We start from the raw sequence: 27,652 nt of genomic DNA, 5'->3' as shown, positions 1-27,652 counted from the left end.
TCAACGTTGGTAGCGGGGGCTACGCAACAGGTAGCGGGGGCTGCGGGGCCGGATGGCGGGTGCTATCGGGCAACCTTGGGCGGATGCGTCAAAAGGGTCAGGAACTCGTAAAGAGAGTTCCGGGGGCCGTAAAGAGGCCAGTTTTGGGGGCGCCGTAAAGGGGCGTGGGGACTAAGCTGTCCCTGTTTAAAAAAAAAAAGAAACTCTTGAAATTCCAGTTAACATGGGTAACACCGCTACTCAGCCATTGTCGGTTGCTTTGGGCGACTTACTGAGACAAAAGGGATTACAAATGGAACGAGAACAAATTCAAAACTTCCTCGATCAGGTCGATAAGGTAGCACCTTGGTTTGGTCCCACGGGGTCCATTACCATCCCCAGCTGGGATAAATTAGGGAGAGATCTTGACTTTGCAGCAGAAAATGGCCTCTTGGAGCCAGGAGTCAGACCCCTTTGGGCGGTAGTGAGGAGCTGCCTTGCAGACACCTCTTGTCATGACCATATAAGGGCTGGTGCCATGGCGCTTGATTACCATCAGGCAGAATCCTCCCGCGAGCAATCTCGTGAGCCCAGTGCCGCAGGTGAGGTGACCCCACCCAACCCAGAAACAGAGGACTCATCAGATAATGAGGGGGAGGAGGAAGAAGTATACAAAATGGTGAATGCAGACACCACCGAAAGAGGGGAAGTCACACACACGCAGTCGAGAGGGCCCTACTCTGAGGCCATAAATGAGCTGCAACGCAGGATTTCTCAGAGTAAATGGGTCAATGAAAGCGAGTACGGGATCCCAGGGCCGCCCCGTATAAGACCTATGGCTCTACCTCCTGACCCGCCAGATTATCATGCTCACCGGAGACCCTGCCATCAGCTATGTAGCTGTCCGCAACGGGTCCAGACATCCCCTGGGACATTCCAGGAAGACCTTTGGCATCAAGTCAAAAGAGAGGACCCAGGAGGCCTGGGCCGTTTTCTCCAGGCTTTTCCGGTTGCTGTAGATGCTCAGGGAAACAGAACCCACCTGCCTATAGATATAAAGGCGATAAAGCATCTTAAGGAGGCCAGCACCATGTATGGTGTTAACGGGGCGTATACCCTGTCCCTAGTAGAAGCCCTGGCAGGAAATGCCATGACACCTGCTGATTGGGCCAGTTTGTGCAAGGCAGTGCTCAGCCCAGGCCAATATCTTGATTGGAAAGCTTGGAATGTTGAACTTGCCACAGAACAGGCCCAAGCTAATGCCCGGAACAATCAGGCCGCCTGGAACGCGGATATGTTATTAGGATAAGGGCGGTATCTCAATAACCAGCTGATATTTCCACAAGAGGTGTATGCACAGATAAATAGAATAGCCATGCAAGCATGGAAACGGGTCTCGGCTAGGGGAGAAGTCTCAGGCCACTTGACAAAAATTTTGCAGGGCCCGAGCGAGCCTTTTTCAGATTTTGTGGCCCGCATGATGGGGGCGGCAGGGAGAATTTTTGGGGACGCTGAGACAGCCATGCCGCTCACTAAGCAGCTCATTTTTGAGCAGTGTACTAAAGAATGTCACTCTGCCATTAGTCCATACAAAAATAGGCCTCTTGAGGTATGGATGAAACTCTGTCGGGAGATCGGGGGGCCATTAACCAACTCAGGTTTGGCAGCCATGTTAATGAAGCTAACTAAAGAAGGTCAGGAAGGCAGAGTGGCGCCACGGAATGGCGCTCACCCGAAAGAAGGCTGCTTCAAATGCGGCAGACAGGGACACATAAAAAGAGACTGCCCATCTTGGGGACTTGGAAGAGAACAACCCCCCCCTCCTGAAAACCGAAAGTGCCCCAGATGTAAAAAGGGAAATCACTCCGCCACGGAGTGCCACTCCACCTTTGATGTAAATGGGCTGCCCCTCACGGGTAAGGGCCGTAACACAGAGAGGCCAAAAAATGGGATTGGGGGGCCCCCTGAGGGGTGGGCCCCCGATTCTACCCAGCCAGAGAATATATGGTAGACCAGACACTGCCAATGACGCCAACATGGGCAGGTCAGAACTGAGGAGAGCCTCTCTGGGTTCAGGGGGACTTGACCTCTGTGCCACCACTGGACTCGTATTAACCCCGAAAATGGGGATACGGGCCATAGAGACAGATATGTCCAGCCCCTTACTGGAAGGCACAGTAGGGTTGATAATTGGTCGATCATCCCTCTCCATGAAAGGAATACAGGTCTTACCGGATGTTATAGATTCTGATTACACAGGAAAAATAAAGGTGATGATGCAGGCTCCTAAAGGCCCAGTAGCCGTAGGGGCAGGAGACCGCATCGCTCAGATGCTAGTGTTATCCAGCCGTCACGGGGACTATCCATCATTGTCTGGTATTAGAGGAGACAGAGGATTTGAATCATCAGACCCAGCCTTTGCTGCCCTCATTCTTAGATTGGATGAGCGCCCCATGCTAACGTTGTCACTCAATGGGCGAAAAATATCCAGACTGCTAGACACAGGAGCAGACCACTCTATTATAGCTGAAAAGGACTGGCCACTAACTTGGCCTACCCAGATGGCACAACAAACACTGCGAGGCTTGGGATCAGTTCATGCACCTAAAATTAGTAGTCAGATAATTAAATGGGAAGACAATGAGGGACACTCAGGAGAATTCATACCCTATTTTCTCCAGCTTCCAGTTACCCTATGGGGGAGAGAAGTGCTCTCTGCCCTAGACTTGACCTTGTGCAATGAATATTCTCACACAGCCAGGAGAATTCTTAAAAATCAAGGGTATGAACCAGGCAAAGGATTAGGCAAAGACCTGCAAGGAAGGCCTTTCCCCATCCAGGCACAACCACGTGCTCAGAGGCAAGGTTTGGGTTTTTAGTGGGGGTCACTGACTCGGCTTCTGCCCCTCTCAAATTGACATGGGTCTCTAATGACCCCATTTGGATAAATCAGTGGCCCCTACCACGAGACAAAGCAGAAGCTGCATCCAAACTTATTCAAGAGCAATTAAAGTTAGGCCATATCCAACCCTCAAGTCTATTCTGTTTAAACAAAAGGAGGGTATTGCCCAGGGCATGACACCTAGGGCCAGACTAAATCTCGCCCTCTTCACTTACAATTTTGTAAACATCAACCCACAAGGATCCACGCCAGCACAGCTACATGCCAACCCTGTCACACCCAAACATGGTTGGGTACGCTGGAAAGACCTCCTGCATGGGGTGTGGAGAGGCCCCAGCCCAGTACTTAGTTGGGCGAGAGGGGAGGTCTGTATCTTCCCGCAGGAAGAAGGCAGCGAACCTGTCTGGGTCCTGGAACGCCTGATATGTCCCTGCAAACCACCAGACCCCGACCCAGAGGAAACGTCAACCACAGAACAGGGGAACCAACAGGAGCCTCACAAGCCAGACCAAGCAAGTACACCCACAACTCCCATTAACCATGGCACCTTGACCAACTCCCCTGGTTAGTAGCCTCCTTTTCCCCTCCTTCTTGCATCTCGTACGGTCCTTGCAGCCAATGACTTTTCTAAATTGCTCCACCGCAACCTGTTATGTGTTACAATGTTGGGATAACAGTGCACTTTCAGCTGTTGTTATGCAGGTACTCCAGTTCGCACTGGTTCCAGTTATGGCGGACTCAGACGAGTTTCCTGTGATCCAGCTCGGGCCAACTCTCCAATTGGCTTTCATAAAGGAATGGGCAGGAACAGGGGCTCTGGCTACCATGACTACACTTGCCGCTCTACTTTTGCTCTGTTGGATTCGCAGACAAAGGAATAGGGACAAAGTATCAAACAAGCATTGCTGATCATGGAATCTGGTCAAAGCCCAGCAGCATGGCTCGCCATGCTATGACGCAGGTGTGGAGCAAAGCATCGCAGGGGGTGTCATCTTTGGCCAGGAGACACCCCAGTCCCCATGTCGGTGAGCATGTGGGTTGGGCTCATAAAACAATACTCCCGCCCACTCCAAAAGAGCACCAACGAGTAGTGAGGCACTGTCATGACTGCAGCGTGACACCTCACGAGGGGCACCGACCTCTGGAGACCCTGCGTCAGTTATAAAGAAAGGGGGAGATGTTGGGCGCAGGCGCTCAACATACCATACCCCACCCGGGACTAAGGACCATGCCAGCTTCCACAATGCGCTACGTCCCTCTTTAAATTAGCCAACCCGTGCGCACTTCGTGCTCACTCCGTACTCCGTGGCAACTCCTGATTGGCCACAGCTGGATATAGTAGCCAGAGCCTGAGTCCTATTACCACCCTGCTTCCTCGTGGCAGCCTGTGATTGGTCACGGCCAAATATATAAACCAGAGCCCGCATAAATAAACCAGCAGTTAACTGTCGTCCACAAGAGCGTCTCCTGTCTCCTGTTTCATTGGGGCTGCGCCGGTCAGAAATTGATTTTGATTGGCACACATCTCACTTTATTTTGGCAGAGAAGTATCACAATAAGGAAGAAATTTGTCTGCAGAGTCCTCCAGACACAGCTCCTCCAAATTCAACTAAATCAACTACAAAAACAGAAAAAGAGGGAGATGCTGGGAGCTCTTGGTTTCTATGAGGAGACAGATCCCCAAAACAAGATGTGGCAGATGAAAAGAAAACAATTGAGAGACAAATTTATAGGATCAGGGGCAGCAACCTCTAGGACTGAAGCCTCAGTTGGAGTTTTGTCTGGCTTTTTCTTCAAATCTTTTCTTTACAATGAATACAAGAGGACATCAGAAGAATAAAGCTCAGAATCAATGATTACATAACTGTTCTTCTCTCACAGGTATCATCTCTGGTCCCCATGTTTACCATTCTTTAGGACCATCTTACCAAATAGTGGATCATGCTACAAATTTCCTGTGAATTTACACAATTCAAATTAATGAGATTTCAAAAACATTGCTACAGTTCACTAGTAAAACTCAATTTTAAACATCTTGAATAAAAAGAGTTGGTAGTAAGAAGTTAGTCTCTATAATTGTTACATAAATTTAGTAAAATTTCCATAAAACAGGGGTATAATTATTTATATTTTAAAGTATATATTCGTATGCCTATAAATTTTCACAGGAAATTGTTATTTTTGAGTTCAAGGAAAAGACATCAACAATACACAAGTATGAAATCCTAATGCATAACAGAACTCCACAGCACAGCACTCCAGTCCTGCTGGGCAGAGACCCCAGTGACCCAGGGAGCAGAGTTGGCCTCTTCTGAATCTCAGGTGAGCACTAAGCACAGAGGCCCCAGCGGACTCAGGAAGTGTCTTGCCCGGGCAGTGCCTGTAGCCCTGGTGCATCTCTCAGCAGGATCCCTTGTGCTGGGGGCTCAGCCTCATCTGCAGTCAGACTCCAACAAGGCTAAGCAGCCTCCTGCCTGTGTCTCACTGGGCTCAGGGGCAACACGTGTGGGGAGGGGCTGCAGCCTCAGACTCTTTCGAAAATATGGAATGAGTGTAGCTGAAGATAACTTTTGTGGCTTGTCACCAACTAGCCAAAATGCCTCTCCTCTCCCCCACTGTTTTCCATCAGGCCTGGGGGAACCACAAAATTCCCATCGTGTAGAAATGCAAGTGTCCTAGATGTCACCTCTGGGTAGCTCCCCAAGATAGGATAGAGAAGTTCAGTAATGAGGAGAAAGCTTTCTCAGGTTGCTCTTCCCAATAGAGCCTGAGTCAACACACACTGAGCCTAGCCCTGCCCAGTGTCTGCCTCAGTTTCCCCTCATCCTGACTCCTGGGAGCCCAAGAGGCTGCTTGAACAGTGCTCAGGAAATGAAGTCCCATCCTGAGCCTTCTACCTTATTCACTGGGAACTCTGGGACTGGGGGAATCCAAATGTTTCCTTAAACCTCACCCTAGGCACTGGGAAGCCACCTGTTCCCCTTAACGTCCATCTCCCTCCTTCTCTGGAGACAGGTGCTCCCCAGAATACTGAGAACATAGTGAGGATGTCTAGAAACTTCCTCAGGTCAAGGTGAAGCAGCTCCCACCACACACGAATCCCAACTTGATTCGGGGCCCTGAGACAACAGAGTTCTGGATTCTGAGATGGGGGCATCAGGAAGAGAGGGCTGGAGTATCTGCCCTTGGCTGTCAGAGTGCACCAGCTTAGAGTAAACCAAGGTTCCTTGAGTCTCAAGCCATCCATCCTACTTTTTGGCCCTGTCTGAGAGGTCAGCTGTGGAGAACCCAGGGGTAGAGGCTCCAGCCCTCTACTCCTCTCCTGGGCTAACCCTGTTCAGTAGACTCTTCTCCCCCATCTGATCATGTTTCATGGTCTGAGAGCTCTTTTGCAGTCGGTCACTACTAATCTTTTAAGGGCAAGGAGGAAAGAGTCTGGGACTCTTCACCTGAGAATATGAAATCTAGGATATTCCTGGACAGTAATAACAGATACTGAGAACCACAGTCCCTGTAGGAACCCAAAAGTGCTGAGAGGTCGCAGCTCTCATGGAGAATTCTGCCTTATAGCACTGAGCTCAGAACTTTGCCATTAGATGAAAGGGAGCATCACCTGAGTTCCTTCGTGGCCAGAAGGAAAGGTTTCATCAGGCACTGGGATTGACACAGCAGGCAGATACAATCTGTCCTGGCTGCACTAAGAGGAAGGCTGTGGCAGGGAACTGTCCTGAAGAGAAGGAGGGTGGTGAGGGCCTTGTCCACTTTATTCTGAGATCAGGCCTCAGCAGCCTGTTTCTGAGGACCCTCACTCTCTGTCTGTTTCTGTTTTCCTGAGTCACCCCCTGCTGGCCTCCCTTCTCCCTCTGTCTCTCTCCCCTCCTGACACTCCACTGTCACCCTGGCCATCAACTCTTGAGCCTCCATCTGAAGAGTTGGGGTCCTTGACTGAACCCTGGGCTCTTTGTCTGTGATCAGGATGCTCCAGGAATCACTGTAGGCTGGCTATACCTGGGGTGTATCATGTGATAGTGGTAGCATCTGAATGTCCCCTGTGACCAGGTATCACAAGGCAAATGGGTACAGGTCATGGACCTGCTTACTGTGGTCTCCCTGTGAGTCTAGTGCCTAGCAAAGCTTGTCTTCTCCATCCTTAGTCAGAACAAACTCATCAAATCCAAGCCTTAAGCCACAGTGGAGTCTCTCCTGAGGTCACTACTAGGCAGGGCAGGGCTGAGAGGCTGGGTTTGCTATAGACTCCTAGGAGAGAAGAAGACAGCATGTTTATTGGACTCACTCCTCCCACACTCTTCCCAGGGCTGGGCCGTGAGAGGGGACACACATCCTGAGAGCAGATCCTGGGTCTGGGACCCTAAGCATCCTTTCACTTGTCACCACCATCTGTAAGTGCTCAGTGCACTCTGAAGAGACAGAAGGCTGTGATGTCACTCCACATGGAACTCTCTTCTGGATGAGACAGGAAACATGGACTTGTTTTCTGGAGTTTGGAAAGGACTGTTTCTCCAGAATCTCTGATTTTTATTGATCGGTGAAGAAGGTACACTTTGGACTCCATGGTACCCTGACACTAGGAGTCCAAGACCCCCCAGGATGATCACAGATTCTTGCTCACTGCAGAGCCTGGAGTGAACGAGGGTCTCTGCAGAATATCATATCTGAGTCCGAGGACCTTCCTTCTCCCCTCAGATACCAGCCCTCAGCCCTAGTACCCTCTGGATAATTTCTCACCAGTGCTATAGGAACCCACTACACAGGACTGCAGCCCCCCACTGAGGTTGCCAAGGCTGCATGATTTCCAGCACACTGTGTTATAAGTGACACCCCTGAGAGGTATCTGGAGCTCTGTGACCAAATCTTGGCTCCATAAGCACAGGAATTTGCTGTTATCTTTGTTATTATCTAGAGTTAACACAGAACATTGATGACTTCTGTGAAGCCTCTCTTGTTCTGAGCATTACAGGAGCCTCCTCTCTCTGATGCAAAGCTTGTGGATCTACTGGTCCTACTGCTACCCAGGACCTCACTTCTGTCAGTCAGTCCTCAGGGAACAGCACTCTGCAGTCCTATCTGTGTCTGCCTCTTTCTTCAGTCTCACATGGTCTTGCAACAGGATCTCATTAAGTGAGACAGGATTTTTACAGAACCAATGTCTAATTTAAAAGTAAGTATGGTAAATATTAAATGAAAACATGCCAGTGGGAGACCATCATGTCAGCTGAAGATCATCATGAGAGTAAAAGACAAGGTGTCCTTTAAAAGTAGAGAAAGATAATAAAGCTGTGACTGGGCCAGGATATAGCTCAGTGGCATAAGCACTGCCTGGCAAGTGCAAGGTCCTGAGTACAATTTCTGATATTAAAACTAACTAACTAAATAAATAAATAAACAGTTGTGACTCAGTGTCTTCTCCTTGGAGAAGGTATAGCTGGGTGGTGAGGTTCACAATCCTGGTGCACTTCCTGCCCACCCACTGAGTGAGGGAGAAAGAAGAGCCCTGAGAGTTCTCAGCAGTGAGAGCATATTGAGGGTGGGCATCCACCCTGTCTCTGTATCAACACACAATGTTTTATGGGAAGCAAAACAGCTATTTCTCAATGCATCAGCTTCTGCGGTGGTCACAAATATTGTGCAAGATTTCTCATTTCTCAAGGAAGAATTTGCACTGTGACTGATCCTAACTATACACATTAGACTTTTTCCAAATGTGTCACGGAATAGATGCAGCCAGATGCCAAAGGTTAGGAGCAGACTCCTTATACCAAGGAGCTGCTTCTGTCCAAACTCGGCAGTGGTGGCTATCTCCAGGTTGATCTAGTCCTGAGATCCTGTGTGGACTGATTGTGCAAGCCACTGTGTGAAGGGACCTTGGTGTGCCCTTCCATATGGCTGCAGTTCACAGCTCGTATTAGTGAGTGAGGTACCCAAGGGCTGATGGAAAAAAAACGGGATTCTGGGACAGGATTTGGAGTTGCTTCAATCCTGGGGTTTCTGGAGATGCTGCTGCAGAGTGCTGAGCAAGATGTTGAAGTCACTGGATAATTCCAAGGATAGAGCCCTATCCAGTGCCTGGTGATGACATTCTGAAGGACCAGAAATTTAAAGGTTAAAAACAAGATGCTGTTTTTCAGCTAGAAACAGAACTGGGCCTCATGACTCAGTCCTAACTCAGCCCTGCAGGAAGATCAAAGGAAACACCTGCAAATGTGATGTGCTCTGGCTACACTGTGCCAGGGAATTCAGAGATAAAGCCTGCCGATTACACTAATCAGGGTTGTAAAGTATGTCAAACTCGAACCATACAAAAACCAGGTGTCCTAAAGATAAGCTGTGCAGAACAAGACAGTTAATCAACTCTAACCCGCTGGTCATCCCTTATGAGCTAACCAACCACAAATAGACAGACCGCCGACTATCCTGCTCTAACTGCTATGATTGGCTTCTGTAAAAAAAAAACGCTTGCTTTGCGGTTTTTTCCCCTTAAAAACACCTGCCTCACCTACACTCGGGGTTCTCCGTTCCCACCTGTTTGGAGGACCCTGTGCGCACGGAATAATAAAAACCCCTTTGTTCTTACATGAAGCCGAGTCCTTGGAGTCTCCTTCACGACACTGGTCTTACAATTCTGGGTTTGCCTTCCTGGCTGGAGCACCTCTCCAGTGATACTGTCCTTCTCTCCTCCTGATTCATGATTGTTTACTTTGCTTGTTCGAATAATTTTATTCCTACCAGGTTTTTCCTCAGTAAGGTTTTCATTTGCTTTTCCTAAAGAATAACTGATTTGTAGCAGGAAACTTGAGTCAGTTAATACCATGGTGCTCATTGAATGTTCACTTCTCATTTTAAAACCACTGTTACAGTGATCTCAGTTTGTCAGATGTTATAGCAATTTTGGATTTACCCTGAATCAGATAACAGAGTGGCACTCAGAGAGTGGAGGCAGCTTTTTACTACGCTAGGAGGCTCTGAAGAGTTCAGCACCCCCAGGTCTGGACCCCCAGTCTGGGCTAGAGTTGTTACATAGAATTTCTTTCAGGAAAGGTAGAGTTGAACAATAGCAGGTACTCAAAGGTGACAGGTTTACAACTTCCAACCCCTGGTTGGCCTTGGTTGGCCTTGGCTTGCCAGGCAGTCAGGTAACAAGGGGCTGTGAAGCAGCTTGTGCAGGAAGGGAGGATGGTGGAGAAACTGCTGCAATTTTGTGGTTAAAAGATAGATAATGTAAGAGCATAACTATATCTGATGGGAAGGGCTCAGTCTGGGTTGAGTTCTTGGAGCAGGAGGTCTCAGAGTGGTCTGTTTTTTTGTTTCACTTACATTGTAGGAAAAGCTTTCTTTTTCTGCTCTTAGATGAGTTTATTTGCATTTGAATACTATTGTTCTTGGTGTGTTTTTGCCTTCAAAACAAAACAAAGGAATGTGGTTGGTCCTTCCCAGGATCCCTTATTCAACAATATTCAGACATGTCTGGGATTTCTTCTACTTTCTTGCACTCTTGTATCAATATCCAGTTTTCTCCAGCACAGTGTTTTTGTTGGCTATAATAAATAGTCTGTTCTCTTCACTTAACAGTATGTTCTGGAACTCACTCCAGGCAAAAGCAACTTGCTACATTTTAACAGAGGCAAATGCCTCTTTGTGGAGCATGAATTTAATTCCATGAACTTTTGGTGACATTTCAGCCTTCTTTCCAAATAGTCCACAAGTACAAACAGTGTTTCTGTTAATGAAGTAGGGGTATAGATTTTTATATTGTTGAAGATTCATTTTCTGTTCTTTGAATATACACTTTGGGGAATACATTCTGTTTTAGTGGATATTGACTTTTCCCCTTAGTATGAATTCTCCAATGTTGCATTTCTGCCAACAGCACCAAGACCTGACTATCCTAATAATTACTAAAAGCAGTAGGTAAACAGTGTTCTAACTTTATCAAAAAATAATGTGCACTTTGTTGATATTTAATTTTCTGCTTCTCTTTGATATAGGTAAATATGAATACCTTTTCATAGGTAAAGATGCCCTTTTAAACCTATTAATTATATTTCATATCCTTTGCCATTTTTCTATTTTCTTAATAATTAAAATTGATGTGTATATGTGGTTGTGGATCAATGTCACTTTCATATTTACTATATAATTATAAAATGTTATCTGTAATTATGTACTTTGAAATTATATTCTAATTAATAATATGGTAATTGTATATAACTTCTTAAGCATTATATAATTTTCTATCATGACTTGGTCTTCTTTTCTGTGTGTGTACAGTGTGAATGAATGTCTACTTTATGTTGCTCAATTTCCAGTATCTTCTTGCTACCTCACTTCCTTTTCTAATGATAGATTCAAAGTCACCTCTTATATAAGTGTTACAGTGGAGTTCACTATAATTCAATTATTTGTTTTTGTACACTTGATTCATTTAGAGTTTAATCTTATGGGTTATGAGACAAGTTTCTGAATTTAAATAATAATTGTCTAATGTGAGCTGTTACTACAAAATGAAGAGCTCGGATTGTGACCTGTACATAATCAGTCATGCTGATGTAGACGTCCATATTACACACTACAGGTAACTCAACCACGCAATACATCCTGCTGCTGATGCTAAAGATGATGGTGCCAGCAGTGTGGATGTGGTGGTGGTGATGATGATGTTGATTGGTGATGGTGATGGTGATGATTGAAATGAAGAGATATGTAGTAGCTATTGTTGCATATCAAATAAAACTGTAAGACTTAGATGTTGTTTTTATTCTTTATATCTTTTTACATTAATGGGTATTGATTTGTAATAGCTAAACCTTGGAAAACACGCCAATGCCCATCAAACAAGAAATGCACAAAAAAGATGTTGTCTTTTTATACAGTGGGCTACTACTTGGCCATAAAGAAGAATAAACTTAAGACTTTTATAAGTAAATGGATACAACCAGAGACCAGTGAAATAAATTAGACTCAGATGTCTAAGTATTGTATTTTCTCCCTGGTTTGAGCAGCTGAAAGAGTAAATATGGTCCAAAAGGCACAGTAGATATTGTGAAATATGAAGAAATTGTTCAAAAGGACAGTAAAACTGAGATGGGGAAAGAAAGGAAAGGAAAAGAAGAAAACAAAAATAAAACACAAAATAATTATGCTGGCAGTTTCTCTTAGTTTATTGAAAAGAAAGTTTTGTGCTAATATTGTTTGGAGAATGTTTATGCCCTTATCTTGTACTATGAATAATTACATTAAATATAATAATGTGCAATGTATTAACTATTGTTATTCTCCTATTACTTTGTTATAAAGTTGTGTTTTACTATATTCGATAAAAATAAAAAATGAAAAAAGAAAAGTTAGTATGCGTTGATTATACAGATTAATAGATGTCACTCTGGCAGTTTTCTACATGCACATGAAACACTGTTTTTTTCAATCACCTATCTCCCCTTTCCTCACCTTCTCCACTAGTTTCACAATTTCTGATTCAATGTGTAAATATTTATTGTTTATTTTCATCCACTCACTCCTCATTGTTACATACCCGCCTCCCACCAATGCCTTCCTCTTCCTAATAACAGTTTCCCTTTTGAGTTCATTCTTCCACTTTATGTAATTTTCATTGTATAAATCTTTACCTTCCTGGACTGGTTTGGTTCCAAGATTTTATTATTCTTTTTTTAAGTTTTACTTTAAAGAGAATAAAACCCAACAAAATAAAGCAGAATAAAGTCAATCAAAACAAAACAATGAAAGTGACACAGGATTTCAAAGTAACATAATAGGAAATCAACAATAGCTAGTATAATGCCTCTTGTAATCTTCAAAAGTGCTGCCCATACCATCAGACATAATAAAATCAAATAAAACAGAATAGAATAAAACCAATCAAAGCTGAACATTGAAGAAAACAGAACAGTAAAACGGAACATACCAAAAGAGTAAGAACAATATTGGATTTCAAAAACAAGACAGAAGGAAAGCCCCCTAGTTGCCATACTGCATATTGTTATTCCCAAAGTAGGTGCCCAGACTACCAGCTTTAGGCCTGCTAAGTCAATTGAACAATAGAAGCATTAAGTTTCTTTTGTACCTTAGTTGCTATCATCTCAGCCTGTGTTCTTCCAAATTAGTTGATTGCTTAGGTTGGGTGGAGTGGTACGTAGGTGAAAAGTTGGGGGGTTGGTGGGGTGCTTCTTATCTCCCAGTCCACACAATGACGGGCATATGGGAAGGACAAACTGGCATGCTGTTTCTCCTCATGGAGCCCACCTGGCTTCTGCTGGCTCATGGGAAGGGCAAACTGGCTTCTTGTTTCTCCTCCTGGACCCCACCTGGCTGTAGCTGACTCTCAAGAAGGGTTAATTGGTTTCTTGATTCTTCTTCTGAGCCCTGCCTGTCTGTCACTGATTTATGGGAAGGGCAGATTGACTTGTTTTCTCTCTTCACAGGCCATGCATGACTGCAGATGGCTCACAGGAAGGACAAATTGGCTCCTTGTTTCACCTCCCAGACCCTACATGTCTACCACTGGTTCACAGCAAAGGTAAATTCATCCCTTTTACTCCCCCTGCACCCCACATGGATGCCACTGGCTCACAAGAAGGGTAAATAGGCCACTTGTTTCTCCTCCCAGGCTCCTTTTGGCTGCCACTGGCTCCTAGAAAAGGAGAATTGGCTCCTTGATTCTCCTTCTAGGCCGCAAATGTCTGCCACTAGTTCATAGGAAGGATGAACTGGCTTGTGGCCTATCCTCCCAGGCCGATATGACTGCTTCTGGCTCATGGGGTGGGTGATTTGGCCTTTTGTTTTTCCTCCTGTACCTCACCACCTTTATTGTATTGGGAGGTTTGTAAAGACTGTTGTTTTCCTGGTTTCTTCTTGTGCTGCTTTATTAGTAGTGCAGTGTGATATTGTCCTGCATGTTGGTCTCTCCCAGACCCTTGACTTCCCTTCTCTGTGAAGATGGAATTTCTCGGCTCCAGAACCCTGACAGCAAGAGCTCACATGTCTCCCCTTTGCATCAAAGAGCCCATCTCAGGCCAAAGCATGGGTTTGGGTAGGTCCTTGCAAGGAAGTAAGAGGGTGGGTCCAGGACATTCTCTGTCCCCTAGATGGTTCCAAGGCCTCTTCCTACTCGTTCCAAACCCCTTCTACTGATTGAGCCTGGCTGTCTCCTCCTTGCCCTTTAGGTTTATGGAAGGGACATGGCCCCTCTGGATGCTCTCATAGGTGGCCTTTTCCACCTCAGGAATGGTACTGTTTGGCTAAAAATTCCCTCCCTAAGAGATCTCAGTGGCTGCTGTGTGCTGAAGACATGATGACCTTTCTCCACCAAGTCCAACACACTTCCTCCTTCCCCTGCACAAAACAATAAGAGGGGGTATATGAGGAACCAGACACATGAGTGAGATGGATATACAGAGGTAAGGAACTTTTGGGACCACGCGCACAAAACCTCTGGGATGCATGGCTAGAGATTAAAAGAGAGTCTAGAGGGCCACAAATTCAGGTAGAAAGACATATTGCCTTAAGGAATTCATTCTCTCATCTTGTGCTACACATACTCCAGTTTATTGCTTAGACTGGCCCTGAAGTCAGCCTTTAACAGGGTACACTGTTCTTCCTGTGTCCCTAGGAAGGGAGTGTTACACCACAGTCATGGGTAAATGCTATAAGGTTGGGTTTGCAAGATGATTCTGTTCTTGTAGTACTGGGGATCAACCCAGAATGTTCACACTGAATGACAGCCACAATCCATTTTTCTTTCTTCTTTTGAGACAAAGTCACTTTAAGTTGCTAAATTGTCCAGGTTGGGTATGAACTTGCAATCCTCCAGCTTCAGCCTCCCAGAGTGCTAAAATTATGGAGCCATGGCCTGCACCTGGCTAAAAATTTACAGACCTGTTTCCCCAGTGTGACATCGAGCTGACACTTTAAGTAGTGAGGTGTTGATTGCAAAAGATGACATTTCTCTGGAAAAAACAAGATGGCATTCAGTGAAGAGTCAACTAAGTTCCTCAGAGGGAGCAGCACCAGCATATTACACTCAGATTTGGAAGTTTGAAATTTACTTTTCACCCATTTACTTAGTTAACCCAGATTTATTTTCACAGCATTATAGACAGATGCACTAGTGAATATCAAGGAATACACAGATGAAAATGAAATGAATTACACAGAAGAGGCCTGGACCATGAGGCCAAAAATGCATGGTCACAAACTGAGCCTTGGGCTGGGCCCTCCTGTGTTGGTGATGAGAAAAGAAGAGACAGTCAGGAAATCTTAGCAACAGAAGGGGTGAAAAGAGTCACAAAATAAGGGAGGAAGTGTCTTTCACACCCCCTCCCAGCCATTTTCCCTAACTAGACAGAGTTTATTCCTCTCACTTGACAGTCCCCAACTTATAACCACAGGACCTTTCCAGAATCTCCTGGAAACATTGCATTAACTCCCAGGTCTCTGTTCCTTCGAAGATGTGTCCATCCTTCTGGCTCCATCTTGGGAGCTTCTCTGACAGTGCTGAGCCTCACATAGCAGAATACCAAGGCCCACTAGGACCAGTCCAGCCATGCCCATGCACACCAGGTTCTCCACTGTGTGATCCTGGGGGTGTGGGCCTGGGAAAAGTGGACAAAGATGTCACAGAGTCAGGGAAGCCCAAAGTCTTCTCTGCATTCCTGAGCATCCTCCGAAGGCAGCACCTACTCTTGGTAGCCCAGCTCTACAGCCGAGAGCTGTAGAATCTGACTTGTTCTTTGCTGGTGCAGTTGCTAGGAATGAGCATGAAGCAGAAGATGGACAGGGTTTCCAGACCCCTGAGCCATTGTCTCCCTGGGATTCTGTGTCAAATCCACTACCCCTTTCCTGACTATGACATTGTTCACAGAAAAGCCTTCCTGTGTTGCTGCAAATATATGCATGCACTTCAAATTTATATCCTCATGCAAGGTGTGTGTGTACATCACCAGTGCATCAGTGAAGGCCTGATGACAGCAGCTCCTTTTATGCACTAGTGAATATCTGGGACATCATTGTAGCTGTCAGAAAAACACTACAAGGCACCAGGTAAAAGTGATTTGAAGAATTCAGCAAATCTCAAAATGAGGCATGGAGGTGGAGGACCTGGACTTGTCAGAAGAGAGGCTCAAAGTCAAAATGAACATGCCAGCAGCAGCAAGAATAGTTGGGCTGTGCCAGGGTGGGTGGGAACTCAAGAGAGAACTGGGATGTGGCCATGAGATCCAAAGGCACTGTAACCAACAGGGGCACTGTAACCACCATGGCTGATAGTAGGCGAGATGTGACCAGGAGGTGACCTCCAAGCCTGAGGATGCATCATAGAACCTTAGAACTGAACAATGGCTGAGAAGCCATTTCATAGTATTGAAGGACTGAGGGACAGAGGGGTGGCACAGAGCCATTGTATGTTCTGGGGCATGGGAAGATGTGAGCTAATTCCCCTGGAAATGAGTTTCCCTGATTCACCAGGCCCAGGGTTGAGGGCTGGTTCTCAGGACTCTGAACATTAGGGGCACAAAGAGTGAAGTCTGGGGCTGCCTTTCCTTCATCACCCAGCCTGGACCCCTGTTCCCTCATCCTCCCTGTGACTTCTGTTAGCTCAGCATCGCACAGTGAGGAGCACCTGCAGTGAGTACACAGCGACACAGAGCTACACACACAAATATGAGTATGTTCCTGGAGGATGAAGTCAGTGGTTCACAAATGTTACTGCCTGTTCAAGTACATGTCCATGGTGAATGATCAATCCTAACCATGGGGATGTGTGCATATTCATATGATGGTAGACAGATGTAAAGCGACACATGTACATAATTGAAGAAGGAAAAATGTAGTGGAATTTACAAACCACAAAGTGACATTTTTATTTTATTTTATTTTATGTTTATTTTTGGTACTGGGAATGTAAGCGATGACCTCATGCTTGCCAGGCAGGTTCCGTGCTGCTTAGCTATACCCTCAGCTGAACTGAAATTTTTGTCTGATTTTCCTTGATGCAAATTTTTTTGTACTGGGAATCAAACTCACTTGCTGTGCTGCTGAGCTATATCCCCAGCCTTGATACAAATTTTATCATTAAATCAGAAGAGATCCATTGAAAATCAATTGAGAGGGAAAGAATTCCAACTTAAAATATAAGTAACATACTCAAGTAAATAGCTTTCTTATGTATACTTTACAAGTAGCACAAAATTTAAGCAATTAATGCAATCTTTAATTAGAAATTATTAAAATTAGTGAAAAATTCTAAAATTATGCCTACATGCATAGAAATTTTATGAATTAGCTTTAAAAATACTCCTAAATTTTATTAACAAGAGATACTTTAATTGTTAAGATGAGAAGAATTGATACTAAGAAGTTCTTTACCATAGTTAAGGCATAAAACGTCCTGGTTCTCTGAAAATTGGAGAAGAATTCTTTATTTTTAAACTGTACATCCACTTGGAGTCATCTCGAGAATACAAGTTCAACATATGTAAATCAATAAACTAAGTACACTATTTTAACACAAAAACATGTGATCATCACAATACATGCAGGAAAAACTTTGACAAAATCCAAGCCCTCATTCATGATAAAAACCCTAGTGAAAATTGGCATAGATGGTCTTGATTTCAATCTGACAAAATCCATCTATGACAAACCAACAGCCAATGTCATACTAAATAGACAAATAGTGAAAGTTCTTACGCTAAAATAAGGGCCAAGACAAGGATGTCACTGTCTCTGTTCCTACTCAATATAGTCCTGGAAAGTTTATCAGAGCACTTAGACAACAGAAATAAATAAAGGGATAATGATAGGAAAGGAAGGAGTTAAATTGTAAGTAGTCATGGATGATATGATACTGCACTCAAATCTCCACTAACAGTCTTCTAGATTTAATAAACAAAATTCAGTAGTGTAGCCGGATACAAAATAAATACTCTGAGATGAATAGTCTTCGTCCACATGAGTTAAAAATCTCACTGAGAGAGAAGTTAGGGAAATAACACCTTTCACAATAGCATTCAAAACACTGAAATACCTAGGAATCAATCTACTGCAGGATGTAAAAGATCTCTACATTGAAAACTATTCTGAAAAGTACTCTGGAGGAAGAGATTGAAGAGGATATCAAGAAATGGAAAGATATCTTTGCTCTTGGATAGGAAGAACATATATAGTGAAAACATCCATACTTCCAAAGATGATATACAGGTTTAATGCATTTCTGATCAATATTCCAATAGCTCACAGAATCAGAGAATTCTAAAATTCATCATTCTTACCTGGCGCTGTCCTGAGGAAAATGTCTGCGATTACCTCGTTGGTATCCTAGACTTCTTTTAGGCAGGACTGAGACTTCCTCACCGGAGATCAGGAGATGCAGAGGGTCACTGGACTATGCCTGAGGACGTCCCCTGTGATAGCGGTAGCATTTAAAAGTCCACCTTTGTCTGGGAAGCATAGAGTCCAAATGGAACAGGACTTGGAATTTTGCATTAGGATCTCACTGTGAGTCCAGGGTCTAGGAAAGCAATATGCTCAATAGCTTTCCTATGTATGCTTTATAATTACCTACAAAATTCAAACAATCAATCCAAATTTTAGTTAGAAATTATTAAAATTAATGGAAAAATCCTAAAATTATTCATGGATACATAGAAGATTTGTCAAATAGCTTTAAAACACTCATAGAGAGGGGCAGCCTTCAGGGTCTCCTCACATGAGAGGATCACAGGTTTCACCTGTGGTTTTACAGTTTCTGGCTCTGCCCAGAGCTTGGTTTTGAGCAGGGACCCAGCTGGGTCCCAGGACCTTCCTGCTCCCCTCAGATCGCAGATCTAAGCTCCAGAACCCTCCAGATCTCCCAGTACCAGCCCACACCTGCTGCGCTCCATCCCCACTGTCCAGGGGAGGACCATTATCTTTAGAAGGAGGAAGAACCAGCAATAGCTAGGGACACACTCACCTGCCTACACTGGATTCCTGGGGCCCAGACTCAGAACTGGAAGAGAGTTCCCTGTGAGAGGTTTGCCCTGGAGTCTGAGCAGGTCCTCTGCTCCCAGGAGCCTCCTGAGCTCCTTGTTTCCCAATACACCAGGGCCTGGCAGTGAGGAAGGGTCCCTCCTAGACATTGGTGCCTTCTCTCCTGCTCTCATCTCACCCAGGCAGAGCAGGACTGTGTATGTGAGGGTCAAGGTGTCATCTGCAACCACTTTCCTGGGCTGTGCAGATGAATGAGACCATGGTTCAAGGCTACAGGGACAGACACATGGGGCGGGGCCACCCAGAGGCCTAGTTCTGTCTTTCACAGAGTTGCCTCATGAGCAGCCTGAAAGAAAGGGAAAGTGCCTTCTTTAGGTGCCAGGCTCTCATTTCCTAATGGTGGGCACCAAGCTTTCAGTGATTTTTTCAGACAAAAATGGGAACATCTCTTGCCCTGTACACTGCCAGTCTAGTCTGTCTTTCTTCCCCATAGGGCCTAGTCATGGGAGCAAATAGACCTAGTATTTTCCTGAGCTGGACCCATCCAGGAGAGTGTGACCAAGGGCCCCATATTTACCGTCAGAACCTCCCTATGAGGTCACTATCTAACAACCTACTTTTGTCTTTTGTAACAGGTTCTCTTTATGTCATGCAAACATGGCTACCCCAGCTCTCTTTCAGTGGATGTTCACAGAATAGCCTTTTGCATCCATCACCCTAAGCATGAGTGAGTTTACGTCTAAAGCAAGTCGAGCTGGCTATGGTGGGAGAGTCTATAGTACAAATTCTGTGTGAGCCTGAGGTTGTAGAATGGCCTGAACCCAGGGTTTCCCAGCTAAACTTAGTGACAGCTAGATCCAATTTCAAAAACAGCAGCAACAACAAATAAACATCAAACAAATATAAAGCAAACTGAGCCCTATGGAGACAGTGTATAGCTTTATTTTTGTTTGTGTTTATTCAAGCCCTCTGGGTTACTTGATTCAAGAGTTTGAGATCTTTGTGTCAAGGATAATTACTGATAAGTGAGAGCTCACGATGTTAGTTTATGAGATTTTTCTGTCTTGTTCTTCGGTCTGTCTTTTCTTCTCTTGCCATATCCCTTAATGATTTGTTGATTTTTTGTATTGCCATCTTTACAGTCTGTCCTTTTTCCCACAGTGGATCTTCTATAGGTATTTTCTTCCTGGTCAGCATGAAGCATGCTATACTTACAGCAGTCTAGTCTAACATAATAGCAATTTACATTTAGGTACATACGAAAATTTTCCATGTCACTTCTCTTTCCTATACTTTGTTTTTTATGTGAGAAATCTTTTATTAGATGTCCCAGGCAATCAGTAAGCACAACTAAATAAAAAACCTCAGGTAAGCATTCACTTTAAAATATATCAGACCCTTGCAACAGGGGAATTACCCAAGAGATGAGGCAGAATCTTGTGGCCACACACTTGATTTTTATTTTATTTTATTTATTTTTTGGTACTGGGGTTCAAACTCTTTATCTTGCACTTGCCAAGCAGGCGCTTATGTGACTGAGCTAAATCCCCCACCCTTCTTCCCCATACATTATGTTACCAGTGTCACAACTTACAACTCTTTCATCACTGTGTGTGCATGGACACAAGTTTATATTTAAGTTACTAATATACTTCTCCTTATGGTTTATGTGTGTTTAATATTGGGAACCAAACACAGGGACTCACATGTTGAGCAAACACTCTCTCACTGTACTCCATTCCCAGCCCTGTCCTTGAATTTTAATACTAGAATTAAAAGTGATTTTAACAGAATTAAGTATTAAGCTATAAAAGAAAACAAAATCATGTCATGGATGGAAATAGTGATCACCATGCTAAGTGACATAAGCTAGACTCACAGAGTAAAGAATCACATGTTCTCTTTCATATGTGGAATCAAAGGGGAAAATAAAAGCTTGCAATAAAGGTGAAGGGAAATTTCTGGAGAAAAAGAAAGGGATTGAAATGGAGGGGATTGAAATAGTGTGATTAGCTATGTACAATCAAGGAATATTACAAGCATGTAAAAATATCACAGTGAAACCTATTAATTTCTGTATCAAACATACATTGATAGATATGAAAATAAGAAGCTATGTTTACAACACTGTTAAGAATACTGGAATATCCTGTATCTGTGAATATATTTGGTTTTATATATGAGTTGTATGCTTTGATAGAAAGGTAGAAATAAACACTTCAGTATCTTTTTAAAAAAGAGAGTATACCCTAACAAAACAAAGCAAAGCAAGTAAAATCAAAACAAAGCAGTGAAAGTCATACAGAACTTGAAAGCAGGATGATAGAAAGTCAACAGTGGCTATCATAGAACATCTTGTTATCTTCTGTTGTCTAGTCCATCAGACAGTAAAAGAAAAGAAAAGAAAAAAAAAGAAAAGAAAAGAAAAGAAAAGATCCAATACAACATGACAATGAATCAGAATGAAACAATGCAGTGAGAACAATTCTGGATTTCAAAAACAAGACAGAAGGAATCCCCCATATTTGTTACTTCGCATGCTGTCATCCTCCTAGTAGAGGCTCAGACTGCCTGCTTTAGTCCTGCAAAGTCAAATAGTATAACACTTTAGTTGTTTTTGTACCTCAGTTGCTATGAACTCAGCCAGTCCTCCAAACCAGTTTACTGGGGCTCAGGATTAGTTATTCATTCTCAGTCCACACGCAGGTCAGCTCATGAGGAGGGCAATCTGGACTCTGTCTTCCTGGCTTCCACATGGTTTGTGTGGTATACCGAATGGCAAATTGGCTTTCTCATGTGCTCCTCCTTGACCCAGCATGGCTTCTCAATACTTTAGTATCTTAATTCCTACACATGATAAGCCCACAGCTAACATCACTCTGAGTGAGGAAAAGTTGAAAGTTTTTCTCTGAAAATCCAAAAGAAGACAAAGATGTCTACTCACTGCTTCTATTCAGCATGGTTCTGGAGGTCCTAGCACAGCATCAGGGGAGAGAAAGGAACACAGGCACTGATGCCGAAAAGAGGAAGTAAAATGGTCTTCTTTGCAGATGTGATCTCATATCTAGAAGGCCCTAAAGATGCTACAGAAAAAAACGTATTAGAACAAATAAAATGTGGTAAGTTATAAAGTTAACTTATAAAAATAAGTGGTACTTCTTTGTTCTGTAGCATGTTGATGGAAAAGAAAATCAAAAGAACCATCCTACTTGCAATAGCTACAAAAATATACTTAGGAAAATATCTAACCAAGAGAGGACAGATCTTCTCAAAGAAATCTTTGTCAGGAGGGCACAAATGTGCAGATTGACGTTCTATACTGATGAGTTGGGAGAGTTAACATTGCCACAATTCCCATACTACCAAAAGTGATCCACAGGCTCAGCACAAACTCCATCAAAGTATGCATAACCTCCTTGAAGACATTTTTCAAACCAAGACAAGGACAGGGGATTTAGCTCAGTGACACAAGAGCCTGCCTAGAAGTTCAGGATCCTGAGTTTGACTCCTGGTATAAAACAAAGCAAAGCAAAAACAAAAACAAACAAACACCCAAGACATATGGATGGTCCACAGCTACATGACGAGATACCCAGAACTACACTTCGTTAGGGGAATGAAAATGAACCATGCACTGAGGTATCACCTCACACTATTAGAATATCTATGATCAGTAAGATGACAAGAAAATTCTGGCAAGGTTGTGGAGAGAGGAGAAAGCCTATACTGTTGGCAGGAGTGTGAGCAATTACAGCCATGGTGGGGAAGGGGTGGAAGCTCCTCCCAGTGTCTAAAATAGAAGCACACCTTCCAGTCTTTCACAGTAGCACCCAAGTAGCAGGGAGGGAAACAGAACAAGGGGTTTGTCTTTCCAATACTCCCTGGTTCTCATACCGCAGAGCACACCTAGGGTGTGAATTAGCTAAGGCCTTGCAGGAGGGGATCCCTGCTCTCTCACATCTGTGAGGAGAAGCAATTCTCTGGTCCCTGTAGTGGCTGTCACCTACCGAGCCCCGTTCTCCTCCCAGAACTTTCCTGCTCTTTCCTTGCCCGGGTTCCTCTCCAGTCTTAAGGTTGAGCAGGGGAAAGAAGGGTTCAGGGGCAGCGAGGGAGTTGTGGGCAGGGCCTGGAGTCTGTGGGTCTCTGGGGGAGCTCTGACCTCCTGTATGGCTTCTGTCATTCTCCACCTCTGCATCCTCTGCAGAAAGATGGAAATTAGCCTCCACTTCAATTCTACAAAAGTCCGTGAACTGGAAAGAATAAAACTCCCTCTGGACTTCACATGGAGTTCAAGACACAGCAGTGCTAAACAAAACCCAAAACATGTCCATGATTTCAAACACAATAATTATGGCCAAATGGATCCTCTAAAGCCGTTCCATGTACAATTGTATTAAGTTGCCCGAGGCCTCCACACTGGGTCATGCTGAGGTGCTGCTGACTTGCCCTGCCCCACTGGATAGGGGCCCTCAGGCTGCTCTGTCCCTCCCTGGTGAGCACAGCAGGGGCCCTTTCTCTCCTGAGCCTGGGTCCCAGGCTCCCTACTTCACAGCCTTTGGTTCTCACCAGGTTCCTTCTGAGGCATCCCTGCTACAGACAGTGGACCTTTCTGTCTGTTTCCTGCAGGAAAAGCTCTCAGTCTCTTCTGCCTTCCAAGAGACCACAGCAAAACCAGGACCACTTCTCCCCTTCAAACCACAAACATGTGAAGAATACAAAACGCGCAGCCCCACTCACGTCAGGTTTTGTTAGCTCCAGAGCCTGAAGTGCAGAATCAACTTACTCTGCGTATTATGATTACTATTTCCTTCTTTCTACCACGTTCATAATCTGTTTTGCTTTCTTGTGATGTGCACTTGAATCATTGATTTACTTCAGATTTTTTCTGTTGCTGAATATTTATTTAAGATTTAAGTTACATTAAAATTCCTTTGTCTCTTTTATTTCATCCATTTCATGTGCTATTTTTCATTGCCATACATTTTGCACTGGGTCAGGAGTTTCTACTTACATAATCATTAATTAGAAAATACGGTTGTTATGTATCCCAGACATGCTACATTAGCTATGACTCACTACAGAATCAAGCTATTTTAAAATATCTCAGGTGCCCTGAGCTGTCCATGCCATGGATCCAGGTAGCTGCAGTTCATAATCTGAGTGTCCACGGGGTTGGTCTGCTCTGACCCATGCTCATGTCTCAGTATTTGCACTGTGGGGTCTGAGATCTCTCCTGTGCTGGTGAACAGCCAGGCAGGTGTACACACTGGGTACAGCTGTGTGCTCCTCAGGAGGAAGGAGTTGTGGTTGGCTCCTGTCTCTTTTTAAAGCTGTTCAGTTGGGCATAGGTCATTCTCCTGGAACCTTCAGAATCAGCTTCCTGGAAGGAGAGATATTAGGGATGGGAATGCGGGTCCAATGTGGGAAAGCCTGGGTACCTACAGGTGATGAGACTCACCTACCTGTTACTGAGCCTGTACTCCCCTGTGGGTCTCATGCTTGGGTCCTGGAATGGCCTTGATGTGAGGCTAGCAAGGGAGACCTTGCCTCATCTCCTTCTGCAAGGCTGCACCTGAGTGTAGGTCACTTCCTGGAGGTTTTTGTGCTCAGGGCTCTGCAGTAGGCAGAGAGTGACAAAGGTTGCTCCCTGACTTAGCTCCGTACCATCACTCAGTCCCACAGAGGCTCTAGAGTGACAGCAGACAGCTCAGGTCCTCACTGAGCAAACTCCCAGTGTCTTCAAGAGCTCCATCAGAGTCCAGGGACCCTTGCCAAGCTCTGAACCTGGATATTGACACTTCTGTCCTTCATCCATCACCTCCAGTAATAGTGGATATCAGCCTGCTCCTGAACAAGGTGCCGTGTCTCCATGTGGCCTCGTACTTCCTGTTCTCTGGCAGGAATGCTCATCCCTGGGACAGTCACAGGCATGTCCTGTATACAGGTCTCTGTTGAGGCACATGTGCTCAGAGATACATGTGCTACACCCTTCCCTGCAGCCCTCCCTTTTCTTTCCACAGACCCTCACCCTTCCCTGCCATGTGTGGCTCACAGTGCTGTGCACTGCCTGGGTCTCTGTGCCTGGCCTGTGCTCCATCACCACTCTCTGTCCACTGCACTGGGCTGCTCTGTGGACACAGACTGTTTGGTGCTAGTGGGCGTCAGCCACACTCCCAGCCTCAGAGACAGTGAATCCTGGACAAGGCAGCAGCACTCCCTGTGGGACTGGTAATGGAGACTGCAGGGAGGAAAGGCTGGGCTGCAAGATACCGGCTCCTCACTCCCTAGGCAGCAGCCTGCAGGGAGCTTGGTGAGGTATACAGTAGAGACACAGAAGAGGGTCTTTGCCCTCAGGCAGCTCAGGGCCTTGAAGGCAGGGTTGTAGATTCAAGCAAAGAAACCAGTGGTAAGGAAGTATGGAGAAAATAGCAGAGTGGGGTGAGAGGGGATGAGTGGAGGAGAGGACAATTTACCTCAAGGCTGCAGGAGTCTTCTGGGGAGGTGGCAGCAGATATGGATTCTGGTGACAAGAAGGAGGCTACCCTGTGTAATGCCCTCATTCATCTGTCATAGCTTCTCTTGATTGCTGTCAGACCTGGATTATTTCAGCTTTTGGGGTCTTGAGTCCAGCTGCCTATCCCTCCCTGAGTGCCACCCAGGCCATCCTCTCCCTCCTCACCTGCCTTCCTGCACTGGCCCTGAAGCTGGAGTCGCAAGAGCACAAGAAGTGGGAGCAGGAGGATGAAGGGCACAGAGATCCAAGTCAGAAGCTTCAGGTTTCTTCCCAGATCTTGGCCATGAGTGATGTCTAGATTATGAAGTTACATGCTTACTGATGACCCTGCCCTGTGTGGGATTTGCATTCAGCACCTCAGACTGTCACAATCCTGTGACACGGCACTGCTGTCCCCACCCAGGCAGTCTACAGATGAGAAAATCAAGCACAAGAGATGATACTCTCCTGCTCATGTCCTGTTCACACCTCTACTTGAAGCCTGGGTTTCTGCACGCAAGTGGAGCTGAGGCTGTGATAAGGACTGAGGTGGGTTGAGAATCTCCAGGCCACCTGGACACAGGACGCTCAGAGCAGAGACCAAGCCTTACCTGCTGTGGAGCTGGGAGTTGCGGGTGGGGTGAAGGGACCCTCAGAGAATCCTGTGGATGATCCTGAATTTGTGATGGGGCCCTGTGTTTGGGGGGGGGGCTGTGACTAGATGACCTTGGCAATGGAGACAAGAGAAAGTGTTGTCCTGAGATCCCTCTGGGCATTCTGTCACTGATCACTGTTCAAAATTACCCGTGAGGTTTCTCTAATATCCCTTGCTCACATGGTACTTTCTAAATTCAAATCAAGCTGATTGGGTGGGCATGCATTGGAGGTGCCCCGCTGGCTTAGATGAAGGAACCTCCCCTGGATGAAATCCCTAGGTCATCCTCACTGCAATTAAGAAAAAATTTCCTCACAGGTAAAGGGATTAGAGATCATTTGAGTAAAGAGAGGACAGGGACAGGGTCTTCCTACCTGAGACCAGGAGCTCCAGGGGGTCACTGGGTATGGACCACAACTGGGGGTTTCTCCTGTAATAGCCATAGCATCTAAATGTCCACTGCTGCCCAGAAATCACAAGACCCACAGGGAACAGGGCCTGGAATTGTCCATTGAAAAGTCGTCGTGAGTCTAGAGTCCAGGAGAGTTTGTCTCCTCCTTCCTTAGTCAGAATGAACCCACCAATCATTGTCTTGTGATACACTGGAGGGTCACACTGTCTCCTGATGTCACTGCATGGATGGGCAGGTCTGAGAAGCTGGGCCTGCTGTAGACTCCTAAGAAAGAAGGAGGTAGCATGTGAAGTGGACTCATACCTCCCACATGGTCCCCAAGCTGTGAGATGAGGACACCCCTGAGATAGATCCCTTCCTGAAGGCTGAACCTAAGGCTGGGACCCAGAGTGTCCTCACACCTATCACTACAAGCTCCAGGGCATCACTGTGCTCTGACCAGCCAGCAGTGCTCTGATAGTAGCAGCGATATCACCCTGCATGGCCATCGGTCATAGATGGGATGGAGAACTTGGCCTTGTTGAGTAGGAGTGACATCTCCAAGATCCTGGGTCTTCCTTCTCTGGACAGATTGTACTTCCAGGCTCCCAGCATCCCCTGACACAAGATGCTCACAGAGCTCCCCCAAAAGACCACAAAGCCTGGCTTGGCCCAGAGTGTGGGCTTGGGGTGGGTCCCTGCAAGGAAATGAGAGGCTGGGCCCAGGAACTTCTCTAACTCCTGCATCAATCCCCATCCTCATGCTCAGGCCAAGCTTCTGTTCCGCCAGCTGAGAGCCAGGAGCTGAGGCTGGGGCAGGACACAGAGTGCTGGGGAGGACTCACCTGTGGGTCCTTGCAGCGCCATGTGCAGACTCAGTCCTGGAAGAGTTTCTTGTGCTGTCAGAGGTTCTGTCTGATGCCTTACCTGATTCTCCTCCCCACCCTAGCCTGGTGCCTTTCTCCTCCCACTCCTGACCTAGGCAGAGAAGAACAGGCACTGTAGGCATTCCTTTACTTCCTCTAACTGCTCCAGCTCTGATAGAGGAGACCTCAGTGCTGCAGGACACACAGAGGAACAGAAGTGGAAAGTCAGAGCTGTTGCCGCTTCTCATCCCCACCTCTGTGGACCCAATGGAAGGAGATAGACAGCTCCTCCCTGGACCAGGCTCTGTCTTCTACAGGCTCAGCATCTAAAGTTTCATGGAGAAATCCCTGCCTCTGAGCTCTCCTG

General features: G+C 45.4%; 1 pseudogene; it reads right to left on the bottom strand.

Annotated features, from left to right (window-relative positions):
* On the bottom strand, window positions 1-27,166 carry LOC100718294 (leukocyte immunoglobulin-like receptor subfamily A member 5; annotated as a pseudogene).
* Window positions 27,167-27,652: the final 486 nt, after the last annotated feature.

The sequence above is a fragment of the Cavia porcellus genome, unplaced genomic scaffold (genome assembly GCF_034190915.1).
Source record: "Cavia porcellus strain 051 isolate PalLab524CR breed Dunkin Hartley unplaced genomic scaffold, mCavPor4.1 scaffold_7, whole genome shotgun sequence".
In the NCBI taxonomy this organism is placed as follows: Eukaryota; Metazoa; Chordata; class Mammalia; order Rodentia; family Caviidae; genus Cavia; species Cavia porcellus.
Note: the sequence above shows the minus strand (reverse complement) of the source record. Positions and strands in the feature narration are given on the sequence as shown.